The sequence below is a fragment of the Channa argus genome, chromosome 17, assembly GCF_033026475.1.
Source record: "Channa argus isolate prfri chromosome 17, Channa argus male v1.0, whole genome shotgun sequence".
NCBI classification, from domain to species: domain Eukaryota; kingdom Metazoa; phylum Chordata; class Actinopteri; order Anabantiformes; family Channidae; genus Channa; species Channa argus.
In genome coordinates, this window is record NC_090213.1 from 21,797,919 (window position 1) to 21,819,227 (window position 21,309).

Here is a 21,309-nt window from a genome sequence, read left to right on the forward strand (position 1 = left end):
CTGATGGCTTATTTGGGAGGATATGGGCAATCAGAGAGAGCTCACATATTGTTGATATGATATAAAGTCCATTTCACTCCACACTCAGGTTGTATATCAGCTGAAATGCCACATACACACTGGCATTTCAGTTTGATCAGGTGTGTGTCGCCACAGAGGAAAACTTCAGAGAAGCTGTATAGAAAGGAGTGTGTGTCATTTCAGCTGTTTCCTTTTTAGTGGTGACCTCAAGGCAAACAGAAATACAGCGTTCATATTACAAGGAAGTCCACTTGCAATTTATCCATGTGTGTATGATTATTGCACACAATTGTACCAAACTGATAATGCGTTTTGTACTGTACAGTCCTGAGTTGTTTTGGTGGACCCCTCCATACCACAGTATGTGGCCTCTATGGCCCTAAATATGCCCCATGAGAGTACACTGATGCAAATGAGAATTTCTGGTCCATTCAACACAAACTTTTTAAACCCTTAGGGCTCGAACATGCTACATGCAAAGACCCACAAGCAAGCTCCTCTATAGATGTGTACACACTGTCCACAACAATCAGTTTACAGATACTCCTGTGCAGGGGTCACCAATGCTCACCAGCACTGTAGTGTGGAAACTGTGGAGCAGTCTTCAGCAGCACACAGGGAGGCTGCATTAGTTATGTTTGGTGAGTTGGTGAGAAAGGGGTGAAAAGAAATGGGTTGGATTAGGGTTGAGTCAGATCAACAAAGAAGTTATCGACAAGGGGCCATGTGAGGTTTTTATATCTGGATGCCCTGATATCACATGCTGAAACAAAGGATCAGCTCAACTTAAATGATCGATTGGTACATTGATTGAGTAAAAGCAACCCAAATGAAATGGATCAGCCTTACGCTATAGCCAAAGTTAGCTGCGATACTGACAAAAGACACATACATAAAACCTTCCTGCAATTTTACCATTTCCTAGTGCATCTACAACACAGGATAACTAAACTCAGTGCTATGCTTGAATAATTCCTCTGTGAACACAGATGGAGCACCGAGCTGCTTGACATGATCATCTGCACATCACAAAACTGTAAGTGAATATGACACACAAGGACTCACATTACAATATTATTTGACTGTCTGTTGATACTTTCTTTTTGTGTGTATTTAATACTAACCTATGTGTGGATGTATATTTCTTATACTAACCTGTTTCAGCTCTTCAAGCTAAATCTAACAGAAAACAAAGGTGACCAAACATAAAATACACATTTGAATTCATTGTGTTTGAAGCCGAAAGTTTATCCAGCACCTAAATCACCCTAATAGAAAAGTAATCACTCCTTCAACCACTCAGAAACTCTGATTCTCTCTGAGCAACTCAGGTCAAAGGTTTGTGCCTGCATGGACAGTCCACAGTGTGATTGGTTGTTTGTTTGTCTTTGTATGTCTGTCTGTATTGGCCCTGGGATAGACTGGAGACCTGTTCAGGGTGTACACTGACTCTTGCCCTCTGATGGCTGGGATAGGTTCCAGCCCCCCAGTGACCCTGAACAGGGTAAGTGGTTACAGATAATGAAAGCCCTAGTGGACATTTGCAAGAAACTAAACCAGTTGTTTGGTTCATATCTCAAAAATATGTCACATTTATTTAATCAAAGACTGATGAGCTTATGAGAAGTCTCCCTGCCTCTTAAGACAGCAAACCTCTCAACACCATTACACTACTACCACCATGGCTGACCATAGGTACAGTGTTCTTTGTGTTTAATTTATCCTAGATATTACAGGACATCTGTCTTCCAAACGGTTCATCCCCTAGAACATTCTCCTTAAAGCTCTTAGGGTCATCTCGGTGTGTTGTGGCAGATTTCAGACATGTTCTTCATGTTCTTTGGGATAAGCAGTGGTTTTCAACTCAACACTAACCACTGACAGAGGCAGCAGTAAATGTTTTCCTTGAATCTATTGTGACTTCCTGAATGAGACCTAGGCCATGTTCCTCAACTAATTTTAGAACGTGGACCACTTCTGTGAGTGATCAGTATTGTTCTACGTCATTCTTATTTGAACTTGTGTGTGTAGCTCTTCCCATTCTGGTGGATTTCAGTTGGTGATTGTTTTTGGATATAGTCGCTAAGAGGGTGAATACTTCCCCTGGAAGACTGATCAGTATCACTTTAATAAAAACAATTCTATTTTCAAACTTGTGTTTGTGTTTAATCAGGTTGTCTTAGTTTTGTGGTGGAGTTAGTTTTAAGATATGATTTTTAGTAATAGCTACACATTAAAAGAAAGTCAATTATTTGAGTTAATTAGACTACTGTACTTCTCTTTTTCATGTTTCCATGAGTAAAGACACTAGATGATATAAAAGACACTATGATATACATATGAAAGTACTATTTTCATAAAATAAGACGGAGAATTTCCCTGATCCACTCTTAAAAACTTTTTCGAACACCTTCACCAAGAGCTGAGCATCTTTGCGCATCCGCCCTCCCCCTCCCTTCCTCTTTACCTCCTCCTCCAGGAACACGCCCAGCTCCCCCCGTGCACCCTCCTTCAGTCAGCAGAACAGGGAGCTGCATGCGTCTCCACCGCCACACTGATCCAGGGACGTGCTGGAGGAGGGCGCTCCCAAACTAGTGGACTTGAGAAATCTCGCTGTGTTTGTCTTCACAGCCTCGCAGAGAAAGCAGAGTTAATCATATAGTCGCTACCGGACGATTTACTTTAAATGCTCCTGCGCAACTGGCGGCTGGAGTGCGCACTGAGCGGATCATCCGGTCCAGAGCCCGCTTGACGACCACCAATTGTCCCGTGCAACCTGACCCTACACACACGTCCGGGAGCAATAGGGAAAGGTGTTGTGGTGTCTCCTCTGCTCCTCAGCCGTTCCTCCCGCGCACCCCACTCGAAGGGTATCTGCCGTGTCCGGAGGAGGATGCCGAACAGGTAAACAGAAAGTCCCCTTTTTGAAGAGTTGTCTTCAGTTCAACCGTTTGCAAACCAGTGTTTGAATATGGAAAAACACAATTGAATTTATGTTGACCTTGTGGCAGTTTGTGGTGTGTTCATCAGTATTTCAGCCTCCCAGCTGACACAGTGGGAAAGTCTTCCTCTCATATTCCAGCTGAAGTACAACAAACTGGAGTTTCTCCTCCACATTTGATCTTTGCGCTCTGCTGCTGTTCAAAGAGAATCTTCCCGTGAGCATCCCTGGGCTGACCGCTTCCCAGGGTCTTGCCTCCACATCATGTGCTTAACATGGTCTCCAGCCCAGTCTCTGTGTTTTAACACTTTGACAAACATGTGACACATTTTCTCTTAGACTGCTTTTGTAAGGGATGACAAACAGAGATGTCCAGTTAACACATCCAGGTTCTCACCTGTCAACAATTTGAGGTTTTTCTTTGTGTTTCTGTTGGCACCATCGTTCTTGTCTTTGCTGATTTATTTGTCTCAGGCGACAGGTGCTATTTTCAGTGCTGCTGCTTGTCACCATTACTCTGCATTAACCCTCTAATAGGGCTTTTGTTATTAGTTAAGTGCCTACAGCTCTGTGGCAGCCTGTGAGAATGAAGATGAAAATGCAAAGTGCAGAGTAATGAGCAGTATTAGGCAGTTTGCATATTACACTACATGGGTTTAAGACTAACAGCATGACACTGCTGCTTATGTAAGCTCCTGGAGTTATGCTTCTTCCACCACTGTATCTTCCATGCATCAACTTCATCAGTGCTACTGTACCTATAACCTCAGATCATTTTCTTGCACCTATAGGTCTGACAGCTGTTTGATCTTAGATGGTTCCTATGGAAATAAAAGAAAAGGGATAGCAGTCAGTGTTTTACCAAACTCTTCAAATGACCTGTGCATGGGATTTCAGGATAACTGACCTCTTGTGGCTGCATTAATATTGACTGTTGTCTTTGAGAGATAAAGGTGAATGTAGCGTGGCATTGCCATAGCTGTGTTTCTTTTAACCAGGATTTTTTCCCTACTATTTTAGTGTAAGATCAGAAAACATAGGAAACATAGGAATAATTTTCACATAAGTTCATATGTGTATATGAAAGCACTAACTAAAAAAAAACAGAAGTCATGTTTTAAAATCTAAGGAAGTCAAAATATTTTGTAGTGTCTAGTATGATAAAGGGTGCAGAGCTTTCATCATATATTTTGTTGCTGCTTTAATAAATATTAGCCTGTCTCAACTCAGTTTTAGCTGCGGGAAGTAATCCACTATTACTGCTCTTTTTTGCTGCTGGGTTAAAGATAAACACAACAATGCAACAAACACAGACTTGGATTGCTCAGACATCTAAATCTGCCTTTAATTTCAAAACCTTTTCAGATATCCACTGTTGCTGACCTACATTCTATGAATAACAAGAATTTAAACACTTCAAAATATCCACTTTATTAAACCCTGTGGACTTTTGAGAAAAAAGGATCCAAGGTAGCTTGATCAAAACTGAAGGAAAGTTGTTTACCAGTCCGAACAATGGGGAACAGTGATTGGTCTACAAACACATTTATATTTGGCCAACGGGTTTATCCAAAGCAAGAAGTAGATGCGAGGTAGGGTTTTTCTGTATTCTGTATTGTTTTTCTGCATTTACAGTTATTCGCAATTGTTACATGCTGCTAAATGGTCAAATCTAGATGATATCACTTGGAGGAACCATTAGATTATGTTATCTTGATGCGCTTACTATAGAGTTTGTAATCATGGTCAACCTCCTTTTCCAGAGGTCCCCTAAATGACATTATCTGATCTCCTAATGATGAAATACTCCTCCGGGTGATGTCCTGAGGAGTTTTCCAGCTAGAAGCAGAGAAATATTTGAATAGAGGAAAGTTCAAAAGGATTATTGTAGATTTACACCCTAAACTAAAGCAATAGAGAGCAAATTGAAGTCACACTTTAAGTTTTAGTCTTGGTCTCAAGGCTGGTGGACACTGCTGCTCACAATACACAACACCCAGTTGGGAGAGTCTGATCCTGTTGGAATTCAATTCAATTCAATTCAACTTTATTTATGAAGCGCCAATTCACAACAAAGTCATCTCAGGGCACTTTACAGAATAAAGTCAAGATTATAAAGATGTATAGAGAGAACCCAACAATTCCCCCTGGAGCAAGCCATAGGCAACAGTGGAGAGGAAAAACTCCCTTTAACGGAAGAAACCTCCAGCAGAACCAGGCTCAGGGTGGACGGCCATCTGCCTCGACCGGTTGCGGTGAGTGGAAAGTGAAGAGAGAAAAGAACAGAGCAACAAAAAGCAACAACAAAAAATCAGGCAGATTGGTAGGACCAGTAGCTGCATGCTGGAAGACACACAGCTTCAAAGCCAGGGGACACCTGCAGAAAGGGACAGAGAGAGGGGGACAGAGAAGGACAAAGACAACTACGGGAGAGAACACACAGAGTTAATGACATACAGTGGTGACAATTGCAGATGAGAGGAGAGGAGAGATGGTCAAGAGGAGGAAAGGAGCTCAGTGAGGCATTTTGGATTAATTGCAGGCTCTTTAGGGAGTTAGTGGGGCATCATGAAAGTAGGGAATTACAGTAGTCCAACCTAGAGGTAACAAATGCATGGACCAGTTTTTCGGCATCACTTTGAGACAAGATGCTCCTAATTTTTGCAATGTTCCGTAGGTGGAAGAAGGCTGTTCTGGAGATGTGTTTTATATGTGAGGTAAAGGACAAATCCTGTTCAAAAATAACTCCAAGGTTCCTTGCAGTAGTACTGGAGGCCAGACTTATGCCATCTAGAGTAATAATATGGTTGGACATCATATTTCTGAGATTTTTTGGCCCAAATACTATGACCAGTTTTGTCTGAGTTTAGAAGTAAAAACATTGTGGGGCATCCAGGCCTTTATGTCTTGTAGGCTTGAAGCTTTATTAACTGATTATTTTCATCTGGTTCCATAGATAAATATAGCTGGGTATCATCAGCATAGCAGTGAAAATTTATGGAGTGTTTTCTAATAATGTTGCCTAAAGGAGACATATATAAAGTAAAAAGTATTGGTCCTAACACAGAGCCTTGTGAAACTCCATAGCTAACCTTTGTGTGCATGGAGGACTCATCATTAACATGAACAAATTGAAATCTGTAATATAGATAGGATTTAAACCAACCTAGTGCAGTTCCTTTAATCCCAATTTCATGTTCCAGTCTCTGTAATAAAATGTTATGATCGATGGTATCAAATGCAGCACTAAGATCTAACAGAACAAGTATAGAGATGAGTCCAGTATCTGAGGCCATGAGAAGATCGTTGGTGACTTTTACCAGTGCTGTTTCTGTACTATGATGAACTCTAAATCCTGACTGAAAGTCTTCATACAAATGATTCCTATGAAGGTGATCACATAATTGTTTTGCAACTACTTTTTCAATTATTTTAGAAATAAAGGGGAGATTAGATATTGGTCTGTAATTGGCTAAAACACCTGGGTCAAGACAGGGTTTTTTAAGTAGTGGTTTAATTACAGCTACCTTATAGGCCTGTGGTACATAGCCTGTTTCTAAAGATAGATACATTCATATTAGATATCATCAATCTATCAAGGGTAAAACTTCCTTGAGCAGCTTAGTTGGAATAGGGTCTAGCAGACAGGTTGTTGGTTTAGATGAGGTAATAATTGAAGTTAGCTCAGAGAGATAAACAGAGAGCTTTTACATTTTTAAACTATTTTTCCAGGATAAATGAGATTCTTCTAAATTTCTGGAGCGCCACTTCCTTTATAACTTTCATGTTGTCTGTTTTAAGTTGTGTGTTTGTGAACTATACCATGGAGATCGCCTCTTCTGGTTTACTGCCTTCTTTTTTAATATTTTATTTTTATATGGAAGTGTTAATATTGTGTCAGAAACGACTTCACACTACAGGATAAGTTTGATCAATAATAGTAAAATCGGGAATTCCCACTTGTTTTTTTAAACCAGACAAAGATGTTTGATCCTTTTAAGAGTAAAATGCTTCCACCTTTGCTTCCACCTGTTTGGCCAGCAACATAACATCGCTTTTAGCAGAGCTCTGTTTTTCCTGTACACACTACATCTCTGAGCTGTCATCACCGATTTACACACTCGTTTTGGCAAAGATCCACTTTAGTGAACGAAAGCCACCAATCTGGACAGAGAGCCGAAATGTGGATGGAAAGGTGCAGTTAAAGATTTACCTTACTTTATGTGGACGTGGCCTGTATCTATATCGCTGTCCCTAATGTGTGAGCGTGGTCAGAGTTGAGAGACAAGAACCAAAAATTTACATGCTTGTGTAAAAGTAGTGGCATCAGCTAAATATCTTCATCTGTCCTTGTTGCTAAAACCTCTAAGGTGCTGACCTCATTGTTCTCAATAGCATTTACACTGCTGGCACTGACAATCCGTTTTGTCCTTATGATCACATTTATTCCCTTAAGCCACCTTTCACTTCAACCTACAGTAAAGTGAACTTCTGCCTCACCTCCGAATGACATCTAGACATCAGTCTTTGAGTATGAATCTCATCAGATGAGAGCAATGATGTGTTCCTTCAAAGTCTTATTTGCGCCATCATAGGTCATCACACAGCTAGCAGCAGGCAGGACAGCATATAGGCCTATTCATCTTAATGACTTCTGTGGGCAGGACAGGAACGGACATGAAGGAAGGTGCATAAAAACACTCCCTGCTGACCTTCTGGGAGTAACAAATGAAGTGCCTTGTTCCTGGCACATGATGCAAACAAGCTCTGCCCAGGAGTCCGCCAACTCCAGTAGCACTGTGGCAAGAAAGGAGAGAAGTTAGTCCATCAGTGTGATTTTTAAGAGCAGCCTTTGCTGCCACTTAATACATTTCACTTACATTTGCCTTTGCAGAAGCACTAATTGAATTAATTCAATATTCAAGAAAAAGCCTAACATCTACTAACATGACCTTGGTTGCCACTTCCTGTTAACTGTAGTTAGTAACACACAGTGAAAGTGAGCCCTGCAGCTGGCTCTGTCATCACTTGAGATTAATGATAGTGATCCTGTTATTTACAGTTTACAGAGACATATTTGGGTGCCCACAACATGGATTAATTTATACCTTAGTAAGCAGTCATGAAAGCAGAGGAGGCAGATGCAAACAATAGTAGTGTGACTCTGTGGGATTTTAATCTGAGGGTGATACAGAAATTTGTCTTCCCTCTGCACACACCCGTACCCAAGTCATCATCTCGGAGATGGTGAAATATGACTAAGGTGACTGTAATCATCATTCACAGACTGCTCTTCTCTTCCCTGACACCCCCTTCCTTCCCTTTAGGGTCTGATCAAGTGTGTTCAGTTATCCCACAGTAATCACTTGTGAAGGTCTGTAGCATCTAAAGGACGGCTTTTTCCTGAGTCTTCCTGAACAATATCACAACCCACATCCATTAGCCATATGGGTTTCATTTTTAAGATTTGCTTTATGCAATTTGTCCTCCCAATGCATATTCAGAATTATCATTATTATTTTTTCCTGTGGTTTTACAGCATCTTAAAAAGCTTACTTCATTTTGACGTGTTCTGTGGTCAGCATGATACTTAAACAATATTGTTGCTCTGCATTTATTATTGTAACTAACGATCCAGCACATAATATGGCATGAAAATGACGGAGCCTAGTAACGTGTGGAGCCTGTACCTACTAGCCCGATTCTGTGATGCTGATAATGACAGATAATGGCCATTAAATGGCATGATAACATTAGAAGCATTTGCTTCCTTATAAAACATTTCCAGTGCAGATGTTCGAAACAACTTGAAGCTTTAATTGTTTATATCCATGTTGTACTGCAGTAGTCATCTTTCCTGCATTCACAAGTCAGTATAATGGCAAGTTTTTCTTTTGAGGTTAGGCCAGTGACTCACAAAGTCCATGTTCGGCTGTTGGTCAACGTTGGGGCATTGCCGAGTGTCTGTCCCTAAACAAATCAATGCATTAGAAGAGACCGTGGTATAAAAAATGCTAGTGCTTCGTAGAACTTATTATCAGGTATAATTTTGATTGGAAGTAGACATAAACCATCTGTGGTGAGCAAGGCTGGTGTGACAATAGAAAAGAAAAAACGCTTTGTTTATGGTTGGTATCTGCAGTCCTACTGTAGGTCTTCTGTGCTCACTTCCAAGATGATGATCATAACACAGCATGGTTGTAACACATGTTGTCTCTTAATATTACCCTGAAGTTGTTTTCCCTAACCCTAAGGTAGTTTTTTGTGTATATAAAGGTGTTGTGTCAAATGGTGATGCTTTAGGAGTGATACCGTGGGACTGATGCTGTGGGATGAGAACGTGTTAGTTACTTATTTTGGACTTGATGAACACAACGTGAGGTAATGCAGCAGTTTGCCACTGTTAGTCCTCTGATATGGCCTTGGTGTTTCTGTTCCCTTAGTTCAGCTGCCCCCATTTATCTAATACCCACCATTTATATTTTGTAGCGCTATAGTAAGCTACATGTGAAGGAAAGAGATTTGTATCATCAATGAAGAACGTCATTAGCACACATTTTTGTATGTTGGCAACATATAATCAGCATATAGAAACTGTTCTTTGTCAGCTAAGCAGCTAATGAAACATTTGAGAAGACTGCTTTGAACTTAGTAGCTGAAACCTGGAAATGAGGCAGAGGATAAAGGCATTCTGCCCATTTCACTCACTTTTTTTCCAAAGTCAGTACTGATGTTCAAACAGTAGGGTATTATGAGTTAAATACAGATAAGTTCTTAAACTAGTGTTTAAACCTTTAAAATCATAGGGTAAACCTGATAGCATTGGTAATGAATAATAAAAAGTGCTACCTCTCCTTCTGCAGTGCTTGCATATTAAAGACTTTGACTGAACTTGCACTGAAGTCTTGCATTGATCCATGGCTATTGCTGCTTCTGTGTTTGCTGTGTAATTAATTTCTGAACATATAAATAATGGCAGCAGTTATAACTTCTCTTCTCCTGCTGAACCTCTGTTTATTCTCTCCTCTGTCTCACCTCTAACACTTATCACAGCAGCCACAACCATAAATCAGCCAGAGCAATAAGTTTGAAACATTGAGCAAACAAAACCAAAATCCAGGTGGATGATACATCTGCAATTAAAACCAGATTTCCCATCTAGGTGTGAAGATTGTGTGTGGGTGTATGTAGCTCTGTGGGTTTAGAATGTGCAGTCATTTGCAAGGTGAGGTGTGTTATTCCCATGGGGCCAACTCACACTTCAAGCATTTGCAGAAGGTTACCACATTATGTGCTGCTTTAGGAATTACCCTAATTTGGACCTTTGGAAAGTCAACATCCACTTGCTAATTTGGTCTAAGCTTTTAAAAACGTGACTGACCTGTGGCGCAGGAAGGTGGAGCAGTTGTCCACTAATCTCACAGTTGTTGGTTCAATCCCGGCTCCTCCAGTCACATGTTGAAGTGTCCTTGAGCAAGACACTGAACCCCAACAGACCATTTACTATCTATCTAAGCAGATAGAGTTTCCTAATTTAAAATATTACATTCTGATTTTTAATTGGCTTTAAATAACATAAGAATTAAAGCTGTGTATGGCATAGACAAAGTTTCCGGCAGAATCTGCTGTTGTGTTTACATTTCTCAATGTTGTGTTTAAAAAAGTAAATATTTTATCAATAATAAAGCTCTTTTTAATTTGTTAACTAAAGTATAACAGGCTTTGTATATGTCTCCAATACTTAGTTTGGTCTAAGAATTTATACCTGTCACCTCAAGGTAGAAGGTCCATGGTTTTGAATCAGGTTTTTGTGTGGAGTTTGCTTCCCCCAGGTACTGCAGTTTCCTCCTATGTCCAAAGACATACATCTTAATTGGTGACACTAAATTGCCTGTATGTTAATAGTTGTCTGTCTGTGTATGTCTCTCTGTGTTAGCCCTGAGATAGAATAGAGATCCATCCAGGATGTACCCTGCCTCTCACCCAGTAGCATTGGGGATAGGCTTTGGGCCCCATGACACTGTGGCGCAGGAAGGTAGAGCGGTCAACCAATCTCACAGTTGTTGGTTCAATCCCCGGCTCCTCCAGTCACATGTCGAAGTGTCCTTGAGCAAGACACTGAACCCCAACTTGTTGGCCAGCTCCCCCATCAGTGTGTGTGTGAGTGTGAATGGGTAAATAAGAAGCAGTGTAAAGCGCTTTGAGTGCCAATAGGTAGTAAAGCGCTATATATATATATATATATATATACACACACACACACACACACACACACACATATATATATATGTACATTTACCCTTCAACACCTTGCTGCCCATCTCACGTTATCAAGTAAAACCCTGGTTGTTGACGCAGCAACACTAATAATAATGTAGACCTTGGCTGATATTCCAGCAACCTTAATTTTGCAAATTTAATTAATTATGCATCAGTTTTATCAAGGATTGTCTTACAGTTGCAGCAGGTCTAGTAAGGCTTTCTAGACATCCTTCTATCCAGCAATGAATTCCAGCTTCTCTGGCGGGATTCTAACACGTGTGTGTATATCTGTATATATCTCCTATGTGTTCTGGGTTTACCCTGTGGTCTCCTACCAGCTGGGCATGCGAGAAAGACCTCAAAATGTCGGCACCCGGAGGGGATTCTTATAAGATGGAAGAAGTAGCGACTCTTCTCCAAGCTTCCTTCGGATGTCTGAGCTCTGCACCCTATCTCTAAGACTGACCTACAGACAAAACTAATTTCAGGTGCTTGTATTTATTATCCTATTGTTTTGGTCATTACCCAGAGCTTATGACCATAGGTCAGGATTGGAACATGGATTTACTGGTAAGTTGAGAGCCTTGCCTTGTAGCTCAGCTCCCGTGTTACCACAGTTTAGTACAACTGCTAAAGCTGCAGTAATTCCCCTGTCAATCTCACAATCCACATCTAATTACCTACCTAATCCATTTCACAATCCACAAGCCAGAGATACTAAAACTCCCTCACTCGGGGTAGTAACTCATTCCCAACCTGAAGGGGACAATCCACCATTTTCCACCAGTGAACCATGGCCTTAGACTTGGAGGAGCTGACCTGCAGCTCAGCGTCTTAACTCTAGGTCTCCATCCCACTTCATGCTAAAGGTTATGGTCTAATAAAGCCGAAAGAAGCACAAAATCTGGAAAGGAGAGAAAACATTCTGAAGTCCATCATTAACCAACAGTTAATCAAACTGACCAACATTAAAACTAAACACAGTGAACTTTACCACTTCTGTAATACATGTGAAACATGAGACAGGTCCCCCAGGAATTTGCGATGTTGCGGTCACAGCGGTTAATTAAAGCAATCCCCTGTGAATTCAGCATGACCTTGCAACGTAAATCATAAAATATCACTACAAACATCATGATTTTAAAAAAAAGCTGTCTCAAAATCAGGCATTTTAGTCTGCGACAAGTTAAAAAAAAAAGGTCCTCAAACTCCTGGAGATACTGATAAGAAAATATACTGCAGTAATTAAAACATACTTTTGGTTGCATTCGGTGCGTATAGTGTATGTAAAGCATGAGCTGTTTTGTGGACTGTGCAGACAGCTGTCAGTTGCTATGAATAATTCAGATGGACACCTCCTGTGTTGACATGTTATTAGGGTTTTAATGCCCTAGAGCATCAGGACGTTTTAGCCACTTGGTAAACTAGCTTTGTAGACACAATATATACTCACCACATCCACCAATTATACAGAGCACTAATGACTACTGCATTCTGAGTTTCTGTTCGCTCTGTGCTAAATGTTACATCAAGTCCAGCACAGCGCGGCCAATCTGAAATGCCTGAACTTCATTATGTTCTGAACTATTTCATCACCACTATAGGGCTGACACATTATTTTAGTTTTTTTATGTCTGCCATTCTGTCATGTCAGTTATAAAACATGTCAACTTGAGAACAAGGAACCAGGGCAAAGAAACTGTACACACGACTTCCAACTTTTACAGTTGTTTTTTTGTTTGTTTGTTTTGTAGAAAAAAAGCTTTGAAAAAGAAGTCTGTCTGCTCCAGCTGTCTGCACACAAATACACAGTGAGGCAGAGGCATCATTTTTTCCTCCAACTTTGGCTTGTGTTGCATCATGGCTCAATACTTTCTCTCTCAGCATTGGCCCTGCTGCTGCTGCTGTGGCTGAAACTCGGCCATAAAGAAGACTTAGCACTCAAGCTTTATTGACATGCATGGACATAACGCTGCCAGACTAAATGCTAAAATCATTCATAATTATATTTCTAGCAGCAAGCTCATTCACTCGGAGTCATTTCACCAGAGTAATGGCATCTCTAAATGAGAGGCAGGTTTATCAAATTTGGAAGGAAGTACCTTCCCTCTGGGCATTTCAGAATTGGTTGGAAAAAAGAAGAATTAGATTTTTATTTATTTTTTTATTTTCCGACTGATTTTGCTTTTTCTGCTGAAAAATACAAGCCAAAAGATGAGATCATTAGAAAGCATGTTTTCGTTGAAGATGGACTATTTAGGTGTTCTCTCAGCATTCCAGGTGTTGTGTCCCAGCTGGGCACCCTTACATCTGAAGACTGGATTGACCACACATGGATTTTGCCTGGCTGTTAGTGCCTTTAGCTGCACGTAGCATCACTGATCAGGGTGGTTAATTCTCTGCAGCTATCTGCTTCTATCAATTAGAGCTTTTACGGGGAGGGGATGTCCATGTTACCATGGCAACCCATATCTTTGGCAGTGCATTGCATCCCCTGCAGTGCTGTGAATGTAGTGCTTGTAAGTATTATTGCAACAGTACATTTTTAAGATTCAAAATTTTCCAGCACCCAGGGATACAAACAGAAAGCATGAAATACTTACCAGTATTGGCAGACTTGTGCTGCTCCTGGAGCCACTTTTTTCTCAGCTTTTTGGTTTTGTGTGTGTTGCTTAGACTATTAAAAATGTTAACAGATAGCTTTGACAATCTGAGGAAGTTGCAAAAGTGTCTCGCAGGCAGAATTAGTAATTTACTGGAAGCAAGCCACAGTATTTACCTGCTCACACACTTTTAACAAGCTGCTTTAGGATTCTATGAAATGAAAATGTCAGAGTTTACAGCTTACTATTTTTCTATAACACACTTTATGAGTACTCATCATCTGATTCATCAAATATTTGGATTTAGTAGTGAGTTTTACATAAGTGCTAAACTCAAATATTAGGAGAAGTTGATTAGGAGTCAAAGCCAAGAAATAATTCAGAGGTCAAAATTCAGGGTTTTAATAGTTACTGGTAGCTCAGTTGATAAAGGCAGTCGTCCATGGACCACAGGTAGTGTAACAACTGACCACAGGGTCAGTGGTTCGATCCCCGGTCCTGGCTATAGGTCGAAGTGTCCCTGGGCAAGACACTGAATGCCCAACAGCCCATTCCCCTCCCCAGCAGTGCCGGTCCAAGCCCAGTAGAAATTGGGGAGGGTTGTGTCAGGAAGGCCATCCTGCATAAAAACTGTGCCAAATCAACATGTGGACAATGATCCGCTGTGGCGACGCTGAACTCACGGGATAAGCCGAAAGGACATAAAAAAATTAAAAATTCTAAAATTAATTAAGGTTATAAATCATAGGGGTGTGTATCTTTCCCTCTTAGTGTGTTTTAATGTAGTAGTAGTAGTAGTAGTAAAAAAAGGGCCATTTGTGTTTGTTTTTCTGCACTAGGCAGCTTTTACTTTAGAGCCTCCAACAAACCCAGACTTAAAACATTAACATTAACACTATTTTAACATTATAATGTTAATTACATGAAATATACTTTCAGTACTCAACATATTGTAGCAATGCTGAGTAACCGAGCTTATACTTCTCAATCCTCACAATCATAAAAGTAAACTTTTTTTAAGTTTATCATGAAATATCCTATAGCTACTATGAGCCTCCTTGGTTGATGCCAACCTCAATTCACGATTCTATAAAGTAAGAATGAAAAAATGGAGTGGAGCACATACATCTGCAGCACTGTCTTGTTTTCTTGAGAATGTAAAGACAGAAATGGCATGTAATACTAAAATATAATTTTGTGTATGGCGAGTGACCTCCCAGCTTATTAGTGCACGCTGCAATTCAAAGTTTATTCTATAGAATTAGATTCATCCTGATTAACTCAGGTATTTTATTTTTATTTGTTAAGTTACAACAGTTCCCAAGTGGGAATCACATTGTGGATGTGTCCCCTCACCATTTGGAGAGTAAAGCTGATGAGCAGTAATTTGAACTTCTTTTAGAGTGAAGAAAACAGCAGCAGCCTCCTCCTGCTAACAACTGGGAGTTATGACTCTTCTTTATCTGATGGAGCACTTAGTGTTTAGCCCAGCCTTGTTTGCGAGTATTCCTTTCACTTATGCCTGATCGATCCTTGTTCCCAAGTGTTAATGATGAGTCATACTATTAAATGTGATGACCTGCAGCTGTATTCTATTACCATGCTTTCTTACACAGGCAGACCCCTATAATTAAGGTTCAAGTAGATGCGGTTGGAGAATAAGTTGGAGCCAAAACTCAATTAAACATAGGCTTTGCATACATACTACTAAAGAAAAAATGTTAAACAAACTTTAATGCTTTATTGGTTTCTGTCGCCTGAGGAGATAAATGTTTTCTCTAAACTGATGCTGTTCAAGTGGCAGGATAATCATCTGCAGAAATTAACAGTGTGCACCAGCCTTTTTTACACTCTTTTCATTTTTCTGTAGAGTCTGTTGGGAATGTGTGGTGGAAGATGTAATGTGGATTAGGCCTATGATCGAAAAGAAGGTTTTTATTTCTCATTAATAAGAAGTGATGTGACAAACGAGGATGTGACAATGTTTCACATTAAAAAAGCTTCCTGTGCTAATAAGTCTTCCTATACTGTCGAAAGTGCAAACCTTCCTGCAACTGTGGTGCAGGTAGAGTGGTCGTCCATTAACACTGCAGTTATTGGTTTGATCCCCGGCTCCTCCGGTCACATGTCGAAGTGTCCTTGAGCAAGACACTGAACCCCAACTTAGCTGTTCCAAGTGAGCATTGGCCAGCTGCATAACAGCTCCCCATCAGTCTGTGAATGTGTGTGATCGTGAGTGCAAATGTGTGAATAAGAAGCAGAGTAAGATGGTAGATAAGCGCTATATAAGTGCAGACCATTTACCATTTAAACAAAAGTGTGACATAGCAGTTGAGGTATGTTATTTTTAGTTTTATCAATATAGGCCAAAGGTCAGTGAATTCTTTTTGACTATCTGCCTGATGGGGATGATTAAAGCCCAGCATGGAGAAACCACACATATGAGAAGATGAACATAGGAAAATAAACAAGTTTTAAATTGGCCCTGTAGCCAGCAGTCATAGTAGGTTATAACTATGACTATTAAAGTCTACGCTAGCGGGCAACCCATTACGTTTTGCATGTGTTTTGCATTTTACATTTTAATTATTTATAGATGGAATAAATGGCTTCTATTTCAAAGAAGTAGGTTTGGTGGCAGAACAAATCAAATTCAGAGTTCTTGGATCATACAAATAAATACTGTGAGTGCAGTATTTATGTTAGTCATCCTTACCAATAACATGATGATGAAGTAGCTCTTTGTAGAATAAATGCAACTAACAAAAGAATGAGACAAGTTATTATTATTGCACTAACCCTAAAATGTCTAGTTCTGTGGAGCACTGACACTATGACTAATGCTTAATTACGTTTAGGCCCATGTACAGCTAACGATAAATATGCACATTTTAATAACAAAAAATTATTTTACACAGTAAATTGTGTTTTTGTATTAGGAACACTTTCTTTTGCTCCCCTAATTCTGATTAACATTTGGATGTAGTCTAGTAGTAGAAAAATACAATTACACGTCTTTTTTTTAAGTCAAAATATATGTAAAGCTAATGGGTTTAATTAGGGAATTGCTGTGATAGAAACAAGCTTTGAGTTGGTTTAAGGTGATGGTGGGGCCTAAGTTCTTATATCCACTACTATTATGCTATTTACATTTTAGAATTTTTCATCCGAAGAACAAACAGTGTTGAAGCTGCTCACACCAGAATGTGACATTGGATACATGAGTATAAATCCAGCTGCTACACTGTGCTGTGCGTTATGGAGGATACATAACAGTGTTTGCATGGACATGAGCATCATCTCTTCCTGTCACTCAACTGAATAAATTCAGCAAGCCTGAGGACATGATGCCACTGTTCTAGAGCCTTTTGTTGAGTCTCAGTTGTGCAACAGCAGTTTCTCCCCTTCACATTCAGGATTAAAATCCACTCTAAAGATCACATTAACTGCTGTGTGACTCCTTCCATGTAGTGTAGCTATAGTGGAACAAAACATACATTACTGAGAAGGATGTGTTCCTATAGGCTGGGCTTATATTTGGGGGCCACACCCACAGCCAATTAGGGTCTCAAAAATAATAACACAATAATGACCTCCTGAAAAATCTGAATAAGTTTAGTTGTATAGTGTCAAAGATAAAGATGCCCAATACCAGTCTGCATACAAACCATACAGTACGTACCCTATTAATACGGCCGCTTCAACAGTTATTCTAGTAAAGGGATAGAATTTTTGACAATAGTCATTTCTCTTTGTGACGCTCAGAAATGTTATTCATTATTTTACAGCTGCTGCTTCTCTAATCTAAGTGTGTATGTAAAGCTAGTGTGAGTCAGTCTGCATAATGTGATCAACACAGAAGTTTCAACTAAGTGTAGCCACTATGGCAAAATAGTTTTATAGTCCAGGCCAGTTCCTAAGGACTTGGTACAGTGCCTAAATATTCGATTAAACAACAAATGTTAGGCAGCCTTTGGATTGACTTAGAGGCAAACCACAGGGCAAATTCATTAAGCACTTTCTGTTTTTTTTCTCCGTGTTTATGATTAATACAACTGTAAAAAATCCATTACAACTTATGAATTTCATATATCATGTACAATACAATGTACAGTATTTTTAATAGCACTTTCTTTTAAAAAGCTTTTGAGCCAGGCTCAACTTTATACCATATAAGAGGAAGTAAACAATGTCTGTCTGATTGGAACGTTTTTAAGCATTTGTAATTTCAAAATGACCACTACCTGAGTTGGTGTGCAGTGTATTAAAGCAGCGAGAGGAAGTGCTGCACAGAGCTGAATGGAGTTTCAGCCTAATGGTATCCATAGCTTAAGCTGCATATTGTACTGTAGCTTTAATACTGATAGTTATAAGCATACAGAAATGAAATGGTAAATAGTATTCACACAACACCTACCCACAGACCATCATATTGTACATTTGAAACACGCACATGCCTAACATGCCATAACATATGCCTGACAATAAAGCAGACTTGACTTGACTTGACTTAAATATTTCATCCTCAGTGTGACCGTACAGCATACAGTTCACTAAGTATGATCAAATAAATAATGTAAACTGGGACTAGATTATCTTCAACTGCTGAATATCTTTAGGCCTTGTTTGCAGTGTGATATTGTGATTTTTTTTTGTCCATAACTGTGCAATGTTAATCCTGCAGGTCTTTTGGACACACATTTTGGACAGTATTGCAGCACATGGAAATGATCTGCTTCTCTGGTCGTCTGCAAGGCTCTGACCAATTGGAGACTATCTTGCCCAATGACACTTTAACATATAGACAGGAGGAGTAAGAGATTCAACCCTCAACCCCTCAGTTGGTTGAACATCTGCTTTACCTCCTGAGTCACAGCTGCCCCATATGTATTGACTGCACTCTATATTGAACTTACTGTTGAAAAAATTTTCATTTTGCTTGTGGATTCATTTTCAAGCAGTCTTTCCAAAAGAAGGTAACAGCTCCAAGTTTATTGCAGTCTCAGGTCAGTCATTCAATTCTGCATTCAGGTCAGCTTTTAAATGCTCACAGGGATCGAATAAAGGACGTGCCAAAGGCCATAAAACCCGAAAAACTGGAAATATTCTGCAGTCACAAGAGGAAATCCTATTAATATTTAATGTGTTTTACTGTGAATGAGCGCTTTTTTTTTTCTTTCCTTTTTTGTCAATTATCTGTGTCATCTGTAATCATGAGAAGACCTACCTCTTCCAGCAGGCTAATAGCAAACTTTGGCAGCCACAGTACTTGATGATGGGTCTTTGTTTATTAGCTATTAACCAGATAAAGTGCATTATTATCATTTACCTTTGTCACTTCTTGTTAATTGTGTTTATTGTGCAATTAGGTCGTTGTTGGTGAATAGTCTCATTTAAAAGGATTGGAAGGACAAGGCCACTTCAATTGTTGTTGCTGTACATTGAAGACATGTGGGTTTAGGATCAAAAGATTCGTATGAGACACAAGTTATAGATTTGAGCATTTATTTCCATAGCACCTTTAGTATCAGATCGCCCGAATTTTGAATGAGCAGAGGTATTGAAAAAAAGCTAGTGTTAAAGTAAATAAAATGTAATCTCTAAATGCCTATTGTTTGTTTGAACATGCATTTCTGGTTGGGATAAGCAGTTTGGCTTTGGTGTGGCAAAGCCAATGCTCAACAACACATTTTTTTTCTTTCTCCATCACTTTGGTAGAGGTTCATCCCATCAGTCCACATGTCGTTGTTGTTGTGCTGTAACTGAATGCCATTAAACTCCACTTTGACTTCCCTATATAAAAATATCTCTCCAATTCTAGCTGAAAAACGCTTTCGATGACATCACTTGGAGGAACTTTCAGTTTAGATTATTCAATTCAATTCAACTTTATTTATATAGCGCCAATTCACAACAAAGTCATCTCAGGGCACTTTACAGAATAAAGTCAAGATTATAAAGATGTATAGAGAGAACCCAACAATTCCCCCTGGAGCAAGCCATAGGCAACAGTGGAGAGGAAAAACTCCCTTTAACGGAAGAAACCTCCAGCAGAACCAGGCTCAGGGTGGACGGCCATCTGCCTCGACCGGTTGGGGTGAGTGGAAAGGGGAGAGAGAAAAGAACAGAGCAACAAAAGCAACAACAAAACATCTGGCAGATTGGTAGGATCAGAACGCTGGAAGACACACAGCTTCAAAGCCGGGGGACACCTGCAGAAAGGGACAGAGAGAGGGGGACAGAGGAGGACAAAGACAACTACGGGAGAGAACACACAGAGTTAATGACATACAGTGGTGACAATTGCTGGATGAGAGGAGAGGAGAGATGGTCAAGAGGAGGAAAGGAGCTCAGTGCAATGGGGGGTGGGTCCCCCAGCAGTCTAAGCCTATGGCAGCATAACTATAACTAACTATATGCTTTATTAAAAAGGAAGGTTTTAAGCCTAGACTTAAAAGTAGAGAGGGTGTCTGCTTCCCGAATCTGAACTAGGAGCTGGTTCCACAGGAGAGGAGCTTGATAGCTAAAGGCTCTACCTCCCATTCTACTTTTGGAAATTCTGGGAACCACAAGTAGACCTGCATTCTGAGAGCGAAGTGGTCTACTGGGATGATATGGTGCTATGAGGTCTTCTAAATATGATGGAGCCTGACCATTCAGAGCTTTATATGTAAGAAGCAGGGTTTTAAATTCTATTCTACATTTAATGGGAAGCCAATGGAGAGAAGCTAGTGAAGGTGAAATATGATCTCTCTTGCTAGTTCCAGTCAGCACTCTTGCTGCAGCATTTTGGATTAATTGCAGGCTCTTTAGGGAGTTACTGGGGCATCCTGAAAGTAGGGAATTACAGTAGTCCAACCTAGAGTTAACAAATGCATGGACCAGTTTTTCGGCATCACTTTGAGACAGGATGCTCCTAATTTTGGCAATGTTCCGTAGGTGGAAGAAGGCTGTTCTAGAGATTTGTTTTATATGTGAGTTAAAGGATAGATCCTGATCAAAAATAACTCCAAGGTTCCTTGCAGTAGTACTGGAGGCCAGACTTATGCCATCTAGTATGACAATATGGTTGGACATCATATCTCTGAGATTTTTGGGCCCAAATACTATGACTTCGGTTTTGTCTGAGTTTAAAAGTAAAAAATTGTGGGACATCCAGGCCTTGATGTCTTGTAGGCATGCTTGAAGCTTTATTAACTGATTATTTTCATCTGGTTCCATAGATAAATATAGCTGGGTATCATCAGCATAACATTGGAAATTTATGGAGTGTTTTCTAATAATGTTGCCTAAAGGAGACATATATAAAGTAAAAAGTATTGGTCCTAACACAGAGCCTTGTGGAACTCCATAGCTAACCTTTGTGTGCATGGAGTATTCATCATTAACATGAACAAATTGAAATCTATCAGATAGATAAGATTTAAACCAACCTAGTGCAGTTCCTGTAATTCCATTTTCATGTTCCAGTCTCTGTAATAA

General features: G+C 39.8%; 1 protein-coding gene across 2 annotated transcripts in view; it reads left to right on the plus strand.

The window, feature by feature from the left end:
- The first annotated feature begins 2,523 nt into the window (after positions 1-2,523).
- LOC137103030 (heparan sulfate glucosamine 3-O-sulfotransferase 5) overlaps positions 2,524-21,309 on the plus strand; it is an 87,933-nt gene continuing 69,147 nt past the window's right edge. For both annotated transcript variants that reach the window (XM_067483025.1, XM_067483026.1), the window contains exon 1: positions 2,524-2,925. The gene's annotated coding sequence lies outside the window, so the exon portion shown is untranslated. The remainder of the gene's footprint in view (positions 2,926-21,309) is intronic.